At 43.3% G+C, this 9,548-nt stretch overlaps 1 long non-coding RNA gene across 1 annotated transcript; it reads right to left on the reverse strand.

Moving 5' to 3' along the window:
- Positions 1-3,135: 3,135 nt before the first annotated feature.
- Positions 3,136-9,006, reverse strand: LOC140256948 (uncharacterized). The gene is made up of 3 exons (XR_011904884.1): positions 8,869-9,006; positions 4,744-4,938; positions 3,136-3,343 (listed from the first exon to the last, which is right to left on the reverse strand). It is a non-coding gene; the product is annotated as an uncharacterized lncRNA (long non-coding RNA).
- Positions 9,007-9,548: the final 542 nt, after the last annotated feature.

The raw sequence follows: 9,548 nt of genomic DNA on the forward strand, positions 1-9,548 counted from the left end.
TGTAAGAGGAAAAAAACTATATCACCTACCTCAAAAAGGTCTTCAGAAACCTGCCGGGAAGAGTTTGAGGAGGAAAGATAGGAATGATATACCACCATTTTTGAGAAAGGACAGGATAATCCCATCGGTTACTACTATGGAGTAGTGTTTTCAAGGTTACTTTCAACTCCAGAGCAAATAGTTTGCAAGCTGTCCTGAAGATTTAGCTAGAAAAGAGAGACTCTTAGAAGTGAAAAAGAGAGTCATAGGCCACTGGGTGCTGTGTAATTGGCACTCAGCCCCAGTCACAGAGGTGGGAACTACATCCAAGCTTTCCCCATGTCGGAAGTAGGGGATATATTGAAGTTGGAGGCAGTTTTGTGAAAGCTCATTTGGACTACACAGTTCTCTAAAAATGAAAGCACTCCACAAACAGCTTCAGAAGCAAAGCTGGAAGTATATATATATATGTATATATATATACACACGTACCTATACATCTACATATCCACGTTAATGTAGATCTTTGCATATTACTGTAATATTATTTTAAACACAACATAAAATCAAAATAAAACACTAGTTGAAGTAAAGGCAATCTTTACCTTCAAATATCTCAGAAGGAAATCATTTTGCCAAGCAGAGATCTGCAGTGGTTTAATCAGCCTTTTGCATTTGGCAGCAGAAAGTGAAGAAAGAAAATCTCTGACCAATCTCAAGGCAGTTGTCATGGGTAAAATCATCAAAACATATAGAAGGAACAACACTTTCTAGTTTGAATGCATCCCGTTATTTACAGACAGAAAAGACTTCCTAAGGATATACTTGCTATCTTAATACCTCAATCTTGCTCAGTGTCATTTCTGAATGAAACCATTGTTAGGGCAACAGTGAGCTGAATAGCTCCATCAGCCTTCTTTAATTTTCTTGGAGATTATGGGAAAACCTCTATAAATCACTTTTATGACCTCATGAAAAACTTCTAGTTGTATGGCAACACTTGCATGAATTATGAGATAGCCACAACAAGGACCAAAGATGTCAAGGATGCCAAACCAAAGCTTTATGTACCCCAGGACATGGCACTGCATTCCTCAGATCTGCTGTTGGCAGAAACACCAAAGGCAGACACGGAGTCTAAACTTCTCTCTTTCTCCTAAATGCAAAGCAGGGATTTGGAAAAGCTGGGAAGGCACCATTAAAATAGCCTTGAAAAGGGTCATTAGTCTAAAGATGTAGCAGTTTAATTCTTCATTAGCATTATCAATTAAGCAGAATATACACAAGAAAAAAAAATACAACCAAAAAACCTCAACATCATATACTTCATGAAAGAAAGAATGCAGGAAAAATGCTCCTTTTTTTTCCTTTTTCAAAACAAAGATCCTTTGAAGTCTACACAGTGTCTTTTGCTAGCAGATTTCATGCAGTTCCAGTGATTTAGTATCACGGAATAGACTTCCAGTTGTTCCTTCTTGGAATTCCTTCTCAATTACCATGATCTCACAATGTTTTGCTCCCACGTGTTGAAATCAGCAGTCCCAATCCAAGAATCACAGAGCTTTATGACATTTCATGGTACTGTAAACCTAAAGCAAAGCCTACATCTTACAACTCTAGATGATAACCTGAGAGACAAACACCTGGAACGCGTTAGAGCTCAAGACAATCATACACGTACCAACTGTAAGTTATGTGATTCCAACAGCACTGAAACACTTCATAACAACAAACTGATTTGGTCAGCACTACTTTTTGGTGGTAAACTGCAAGAAAGGTTCTGACTGTGCTAGAGAACCCAGGCCAGCTTTTCTGAGAGGACACAACAACAATATTTAGCTTTGTGCTTGAATTTTCTACCATATACAAGCTAATTAGCTTAATGTTCTAGTATTTTTATTATTGACACCAAATGAATCTTAAGATATTTTCTGGCAGGAGTACTGAATACTTCAACTGTCACCCGCATTCAGAGTAGAGTCAGACTCCCAAATCTCCCCCCACTGCTACTGAATAAAATGTTTATCCTCTACCAATGGCAGCAACATTCTGTTTAGGCAACCCAAACATAACCCCGCAGTGAGTTCCCGGAATAGAAATGGCAGAAGGTCCTGGGTTCAGCCTGAGTGAGCCTTGGCCAGGCTGACATACTCTCACCTCCTTCTGTCCCCCATACCATACTGTGCAGAAAGAGGCCACAAATGTCACTCTGAGGCACCCCTGGGGATGGATATTATTGATGCTCTGTTGGCCGTGCTACAGCAGAGTGTCCTGCAGCTGCGGTAAGATGTGGGAAGCAGATCTGCTCTCCAGTTTAATTTCCACTTTCTCTCCTTCCTCTTCTCATTCTGGATAACCCTGTGACTCCTCTTGTACCTTCAAAGTTTCAGCCTGGGATAGAAGCAGCCACTGGATACGAGGCACTGGAGCTTTGTGTTGTGATTCAGACAAGCCTATATTCCATTTTAACTGGTCTTGGCATCTTTCTTTGGAACAGAGACCTGAGATGATATGCTTTCTGCTTTCTCCATTCCTGAGGTCTGCTCACATTGCTATTTCCCCTAATCCTCTTGCCCAGGCCCTGCTGTTTGAGCCAATTCCCCGAGCTTCCTCTCTCTCTTTTTCCCCCTGCCATTATTCCAGGTGGTTACCCATCCCATTTCACTTACTTCAGAGTGTCACCAGGTTGCTGCCAAAATCGCTTCTGTTTTCTCTCCCGTTGTGTTCACTCTTTCTCTTTTTTAACTTTTAATCTCAGCCCTAGGTGAGGTGCACTGAGCAGTCATGATGAAGCTTTCAGGATGTTAGAAAGTAAACTGCTGGAAGAGGTCAGCGAGAGCAAAAACCAATAAAGCACAAGAAGGAAGTTTGATACATACGAACAAAGCAATTGGTAATGATGTGAAATAGTTGGGTCAACCAAGGGCTGTGCACAAATGAAAAGATTCACCTCCAAACACCTGCAAAGTTTACCTAACCTGCTTTTCCTTGACAGGAGTTAGTCCGTTGCCGTGAACCACTGCTAACAGCTTTACACCCTATGTTTATTTGCACATCTCCAGGCACACATGAGCATCTGGCCATCAGCAGCAGGGTAGATTCTTCTTTCAAAAGAACCTCCTTAAATCCTATAAGCCTCCTGGCTTCCTTTTCTCTTCCATTCATTGCTGCTTATTACCTGAAAAGTGTGATTTAAGGCCAGGTTTTCAATATCCTCTCTTAGCACCAGAAAAGCTGTTGAATTCAAAGGGATGGCCTCTGATGTATGGGATTGTTTGGTGTAGAGGTGGCCTCGTTGAGCTCCTACTTCATCAGGCAGCCATGGGATACTGCAGCTCCCATTAAGGAGGCAGGAAAGGTTTGCCTACAAAAGGAAGGTGATTTCATTTCTGGATTTTACAGGCTTACCAGGAGTGGGGGGGGGGGGGGGGTGGAAGAGAGTGAAAGAGAGAAAGAAAGAGAGAAAGAGAAGAAGAAAAAGAGAGAGAAAGAAAGAATTGTCAACTCAGATTTTCCAATTTTCATGCTTAGCAAAAACAAAGGTTGTTTTTTAACTACGCGATGAAAACCAATACCAAGAGTGGTAGCCAAAGTATATTAGAGACTATCTTCCTCCTTTCCTCCCATTCTGAGCTAGTGGCTGTGTAAGATGGGAAATATTTTCCTTCCTTTGGTGTTTGCAAGCTGAGACCCTCTGGCTCTGCTCTCAGTATGACTCCAGTGGATAATTAAATGAAATATCTCTTATGGAATCATATTTTCATGAAATTCCTTAGAAAGTAGGGAAGTTTCTGTCGTTTCGTCTCTGTCTCAGTGTCACTGCTAGTCTACAAGGAAGCACACTGACACTTCCATGATAGCTGTGGTATAATGACCTGAAGGGAACAAAATCCTACTGCCTTGCTCAGATGGCCAGTTCAACATGATTTTTCCCTGCTCTGGGAAGTCAGCCAGACTGCCAGCTGCAGCCCATGCCACCCCTAGTTGGACCTGGAGGGCTCTTTCTTAGACCTCAATGAGAGCAGCCTTTATTAAAAGGAGAATTACAGTATTAATAGGATTTTTTTTTTTTTTCCTAATGACAAAGAACTCAATTTCTTCATACTTGGAAGTGGTTTTATACCCAGCTATGCCAATCTCAATATTATCTCAGATGGGTACTTGCTCTCTGGAGGCCCTTAGGGGAATGACCTTATGTCCCTTACCTTTGATAAAGCACTGCTTGCATGCATATAATTCAATTAACATCATCAGCTTATGCTAATTTTGAATTTAGATGGCATACTGGAAATAAACAGGAGTGTTTATGTCTGTCCAGAAAGAAAACACAATGACAAGCTTCCCTCCTCCCTGCCATACACACTGCTATACCCACACCAGTTTGCACGCACACTGCAATCCGGCCAGCCCCTGCCCTGCGAGAAGCCTTCATTTAGCTGCCTGTGCTCTCTCCATTTCCTAGGGGGATTTGGACAAGCAGAGTAGCCAAAATAACACAGAGCGTCATATAAACATCCCTTGTCAACCATTTACTCTCTGCTTCACTCCTCTGCCTGTCGCATTCCTGATTTTGTTGGCTATTTCTCTGGTGTTTGTTTCTTTAATTTAGAATGGATTGTGGGCTATGAGGATGGCAAGGAAAATACATTTAGAAGTGGAAAGGATTACCTAAACCAGGAAGAGCACTTCATTTAGCCTAGCCTGGCTGTCCATAAGAAACGGAATGTCACAGCCTCCCCCAGCCCACTGCAGAGCATAACTTACGTGAGGAGAGGTGGAGAGCCATGCAGACATGTCAGGTCCCAACAGCAGCAGGGAGTGTGATTGTGAGCACATCCAGGAGGGAGACAAAGCCTTGAATCACAGAAGATGAAAGAAGCAGCCTTTTTTATGAGATGGAGGGGAAGAATTCCTTCCTGACTTCATCCCTCACAATCAGGTGAGCAGCTCCTATGCAGCCTAGGTGCAGAAAGCAGAAACACAAGGAGCATTAAGGTCCTACAGGCTCAACAGCAGTAGCTCCCCATGTTTCATCCTGGAGGACTTCCCTTGCCCAGGCTCTCTGTGTATCTGGGGATGAGCAGGGCAATGTGTTGAGTACGAAGGTGCTGTTCAGAGAAAAAAAACACATTAGTATATGACATGTCCTAGTGTGAGACATGCAGAACTCTGTGCTGGGAATCTGTGCTCTGCCACTGACTTCATGATGAACATATTCATGAACTAGGGATAATTTTTATCTCTGATTAAAGCTGTGAGCAGGCACAGCTCTCTCCCAGTTGACAGCTCTGGGCAAGGAATGGATATGGCAGAATTGTCTAAAATACAAGTCAAGTTAATTTCCTTGGATCCTTCAGTTCTCATCAACATGGGCATTTTCTGACGATCTGATTTACTTACCAGCAGTGCCCGGCCATCTATGCCAAGGCAAAGAAAAACAGAGGACATATGCTGAAAAATTTGTAACATGGTCCCCTAATCAAGTGCTGGCTCCATCCTGTATCCTGTTATAAATTGTAATCTACATTGTGTCTACTGTACACACGCCATTATTCTTTCCTCTGATGTCTCAAAAAGCTTTGTCTGATTGCATTTAAATACTTTTTTGAAGTCATTATTGGTTCTCCACTTATTTATACGTCGCAGGGCTTGGTGGTTATCTCCTTTTCTTATTAGCAGAGGGAATCAAGGTTACATTTATTCTTCATATCCGAGGAGCCAATTAACTCCCAGGCTCCCCCAATGCCATCTCAATAAATAGAGGCTGTTGTAGCCGTATTTCCTTCTAGAGGGAGACCAGGATGTTCAGCCAGTTCTGAATCCACTTGTAGCACTGTTTCATGGTTGAGATATTCAGAGGACAGTCTCCACTGACCGCTTGTCTGATTGCCGTGCGAACCACTTTCTTCACCGTGTTTCTATTATGCTCAGAGTATCTGCGTATCCCAGCCCAAAGGAAACTCACCTCTGAGCAATATTATGTTGAGTATCTCTTGTTGGAGGTGGGGGACATGAAGGGGTTTGGGGTTTGACAATAAAATATGCTCTCATATTTTTTTTTTCTTCCCATAGCCTTCTTTTTCTCTCTACAAATCCACAAAACACCCTTAAGATTATTTACCTTACATTTAAAACTGCTACGGGTTAGACTGGCCACTGTGCTTTCTGGAGCAAGGAATTTAAACACCAATAGCGGCTTTCATGGGAACAGCTGTCCTAAAAAGCGAGAGCACCTGGGGCACAACCCCTCCATCAATAGTGTGGCTCCAGCCCTCCTAAATATTCTGGGTAAGCCTCACTAGGAATCATGGGGAGCCACTACATATGCTTAAGTCCACGTGTCCCATCAGTATTAAGCTTTCTCTCTGCTTGGGGGCAGAGGAATGATGCCAGCATCAGACCCTTGCTGCAGCTGGCAAACTGATGTGGCAGCAGCATTTATGGTGATCTCTGCCTTGATGCGTGGCAGTGTCCTGCGCCTTGTCTCACTTCTTGCAAATCCTTCTCTATCCTTGAAGGCGAGGCCATGCAGGTGGCTGCGTTCCCTGGGACAGGGAGAGTTATGTGACTGAAAGTTGGCTGAGCCCTGCCGTGGCGTTGTGCCGTCCCAGCTGGCAGCACTACATCATCCACGCAGTGCCAGCAGGGATCAAGCAGGAGTCAAGGTCAGGAAGGCGATGTAAGGGGAGCCAGCGCCACGTGGAGCAGCTCCGAGAGGATACTGTGAGTGTGGGACTACCCAGCTATGGTTGTGAAACTCTGTAAGGGGGAAAAAAGTTCCATTTTAGTCGAGCTCAGGCTGAACTGGAAGGCAAAGAGGGTCACAATGGGTGGCTGTGATGCACAGACAGTAAAAGATGGAGTGCCAAATCTTGTCAGCAAGGGGCAAAAAATAAAAGCTCCATTTGTGAATCTAATTGGCGTGTGACACAAATGTGGTGGTAGTAGTTGAGCCATCCCATCTGGTACTTCTTAATAATCAAAAGACTCTAAACCCAAGGAAACCTCCAAAAATATCCATCAACAAGAGCTGAGAAAGGGAGAACGTAAGGCAACTCCAACTGTGTCTCCAGAGGCTGTGCTTGATGCTAACAGGTGGCAATGAACATTGCGTGATTTAGAGCTCAGAGGGAAACAGGAATCTGAAAGATCAAATATCATTCCAAAACACAGCCAAGCTTTAGGACCTGACTATTTGAGCTCTAAGTCTTCCCGGACAGACCTGAATTTGAAAATGGGGAGAGGAAATGGATATATCAGCCCCAGCTCAGCATTTCCTGCCTTAAAATCATGTTGGTCTTAAATGGTTACAAAAGAAATGACTAGCTCACCTGACATGCTTACTTTCTTAAGAACGCAAAAAAATACAAAGAAAATCTTCTTTTGTTCAGATGATAGACTACCATTGAACTCCACTTCTTTCTTCCAACAGTACCTTGCATCCCTGACCCGTTAAGTTGCGATAACATCCACACTCACATCCTGTATGAGGGCTGATTGGATGATGACTGGCAGAAGGTCTAGAAGTGATTTATGAATACGATTCAGTAGCGCTTGTCAATATGCCTTATGAACAGCCTGCTTCCTTGAATTGCAGTAGGTATCTTTTCTACAAAGATGCACGTGGGTCTCAAGTGCATTGCAGGCAGCAAGAGCTCTGCAAGACAGCAATGAAGTGAGGAGAAGGAGTTGAGGAAACAAAGCAGAAGCTCTGGAGGAGAGAAAAATAATCTGCCCAAGAAGTTGCAAGACTGAAGCTCAGCAATGGAAGAAGCTTGCTGTTTTGGTTAAATCTTGCCTGGATTTTGACACTGGAAAATACTGGAGGACCCCCTTAACTCTCTATCTGTTATCTGTAGCTCTTAGCAACACTCTGGAGTAGAAAGGTAACTGGGAAAGAGTTTATGCACCTCATAGTCAATATCCAGCAGCAATATTAACCATCACAGGCTCTCTTATCAAACCCATGGAAAACAGGGTCTGAACTGGTGCTGACAAAGATTAGAAGGGGAGGCTGCAGAGAGTGGAGAAGGATTTGTTTGCTTTCTCCATTGTATCAGAACGAACCTTTTGAAAAGAGGACGGTGCAGCTTTAATAATAAAAAAAAAATAAATAAAAAAAAAAATGAAAGAAGGAAAGAAAGAAAAAAAATAAGAAAGAAAGGTGCCTCAGTTGTCTCGGCAGCTGATCAACAAAGGAGCAGTCGTGAGCTGTAACCTCTTGGAGCTGCAGTCTGGAACATGACACATGTCAGGCTATGATAAATGGTGCGGAGTGTGTGCAATTTCAAGCGCAATGCCCTTGAGATGCTCAGGACCCCGATCGCAAATGTTATTGTTAAATTAAACCTTAAAGGAAGGATTGAAAAGGGGAGGGGTGGGTCTGTGCATGTATGTGCGTATGCGCGTGCGTATGTGTATTTGTTTTTATATATACGTATGGATATACGAAACACAGAAGAGATGGGAAATGCGGCAAGGTGAAAGAGGAAAACTTCGTATTTCTTTTAATTGAATTGTGCATCTTCTAGTTCTGACTGAGCCATGGGAGAACTTCAGGCAGGATTTTCTGTCCTACGGACATTTTATTGCACTTGCTCCATCACAATTTAATAGCTAGAGATCAGCTAAAGTAAGCAAGGGTAAGAGTGAAAAACATAAATAAGCAGGTACAGAGCCACAGATGTGTAGCTCATCTAGCTCAAGTGTTCTATATCCGGGTACCTTTTAATGTGAATAAGTGTAGTTTCTGAGAGTTTTGGGGGCTGATTTTTGGAGCTTACAGTCCCTAAGGGCTTGTTTCTTAGTTAGGCTGATTGCTGTCATGTTTTTTATGAGGCAAACACACTTTAAAGATGCTCTCAGGGTATGTTCATAGCCATGACTCACCTTGGGGAGCACGGGGCTGGAGGTAGATTCCATCCCTAGCCAGGAGGTGCAGCTCAAAGTTCAAAGCACACTAGCTCAAAGCACACTACTTCTGTGGTACCAGCATCCTACTTTTCTCCTGTGATTAAAGCATCAGAGCTGAAACAGAAGTAGTAAATAGATGTTTTAGACAAGAAACTGCAATAACGCAAGTAGTCAGGAGTGTGGAACAGAAAAGAAAACAGAAATGATTGAGACAGAAAAATAGCCACTCTTACAACCTGAATAACCTTCAGCTAGGAGAGGTGGTGAGGAGGGCTCAGTGAGCCTTACCCTCTGGCTTTGGCTTTAAGGAGGTGGAGTAGGGAGAAGGGACCACATCTCCTGAGCTGCCATTTCCTCCCCCTTGCTCCTTCCAGAGAACAAGATTGAACATACCTCCATGCTGACGGTGTCTCTTGTCACTCAGGACCTGGACTTCAACTTGCTCCTCTCTTCCATTCCACCTATCACTTATTTTATAACTTCAGACTTTGTCATGTTTCAGTTCATGCAGATTCCACAGAATTCCTTTCTTTACCTTCTTGTCTTCCATATTTCCTCCCCCACAGCATTCACTCTAAATGCAATCACTGTAGGCAGTGCAGGAAACATAGAAGAGAAGGGAGCTGAGGAGGAGGACATGGAGGGGTGGGGGGAGC

Source organism: Excalfactoria chinensis, chromosome 10 (genome assembly GCF_039878825.1).
Source record: "Excalfactoria chinensis isolate bCotChi1 chromosome 10, bCotChi1.hap2, whole genome shotgun sequence".
In the NCBI taxonomy this organism is placed as follows: Eukaryota; Metazoa; Chordata; class Aves; order Galliformes; family Phasianidae; genus Excalfactoria; species Excalfactoria chinensis.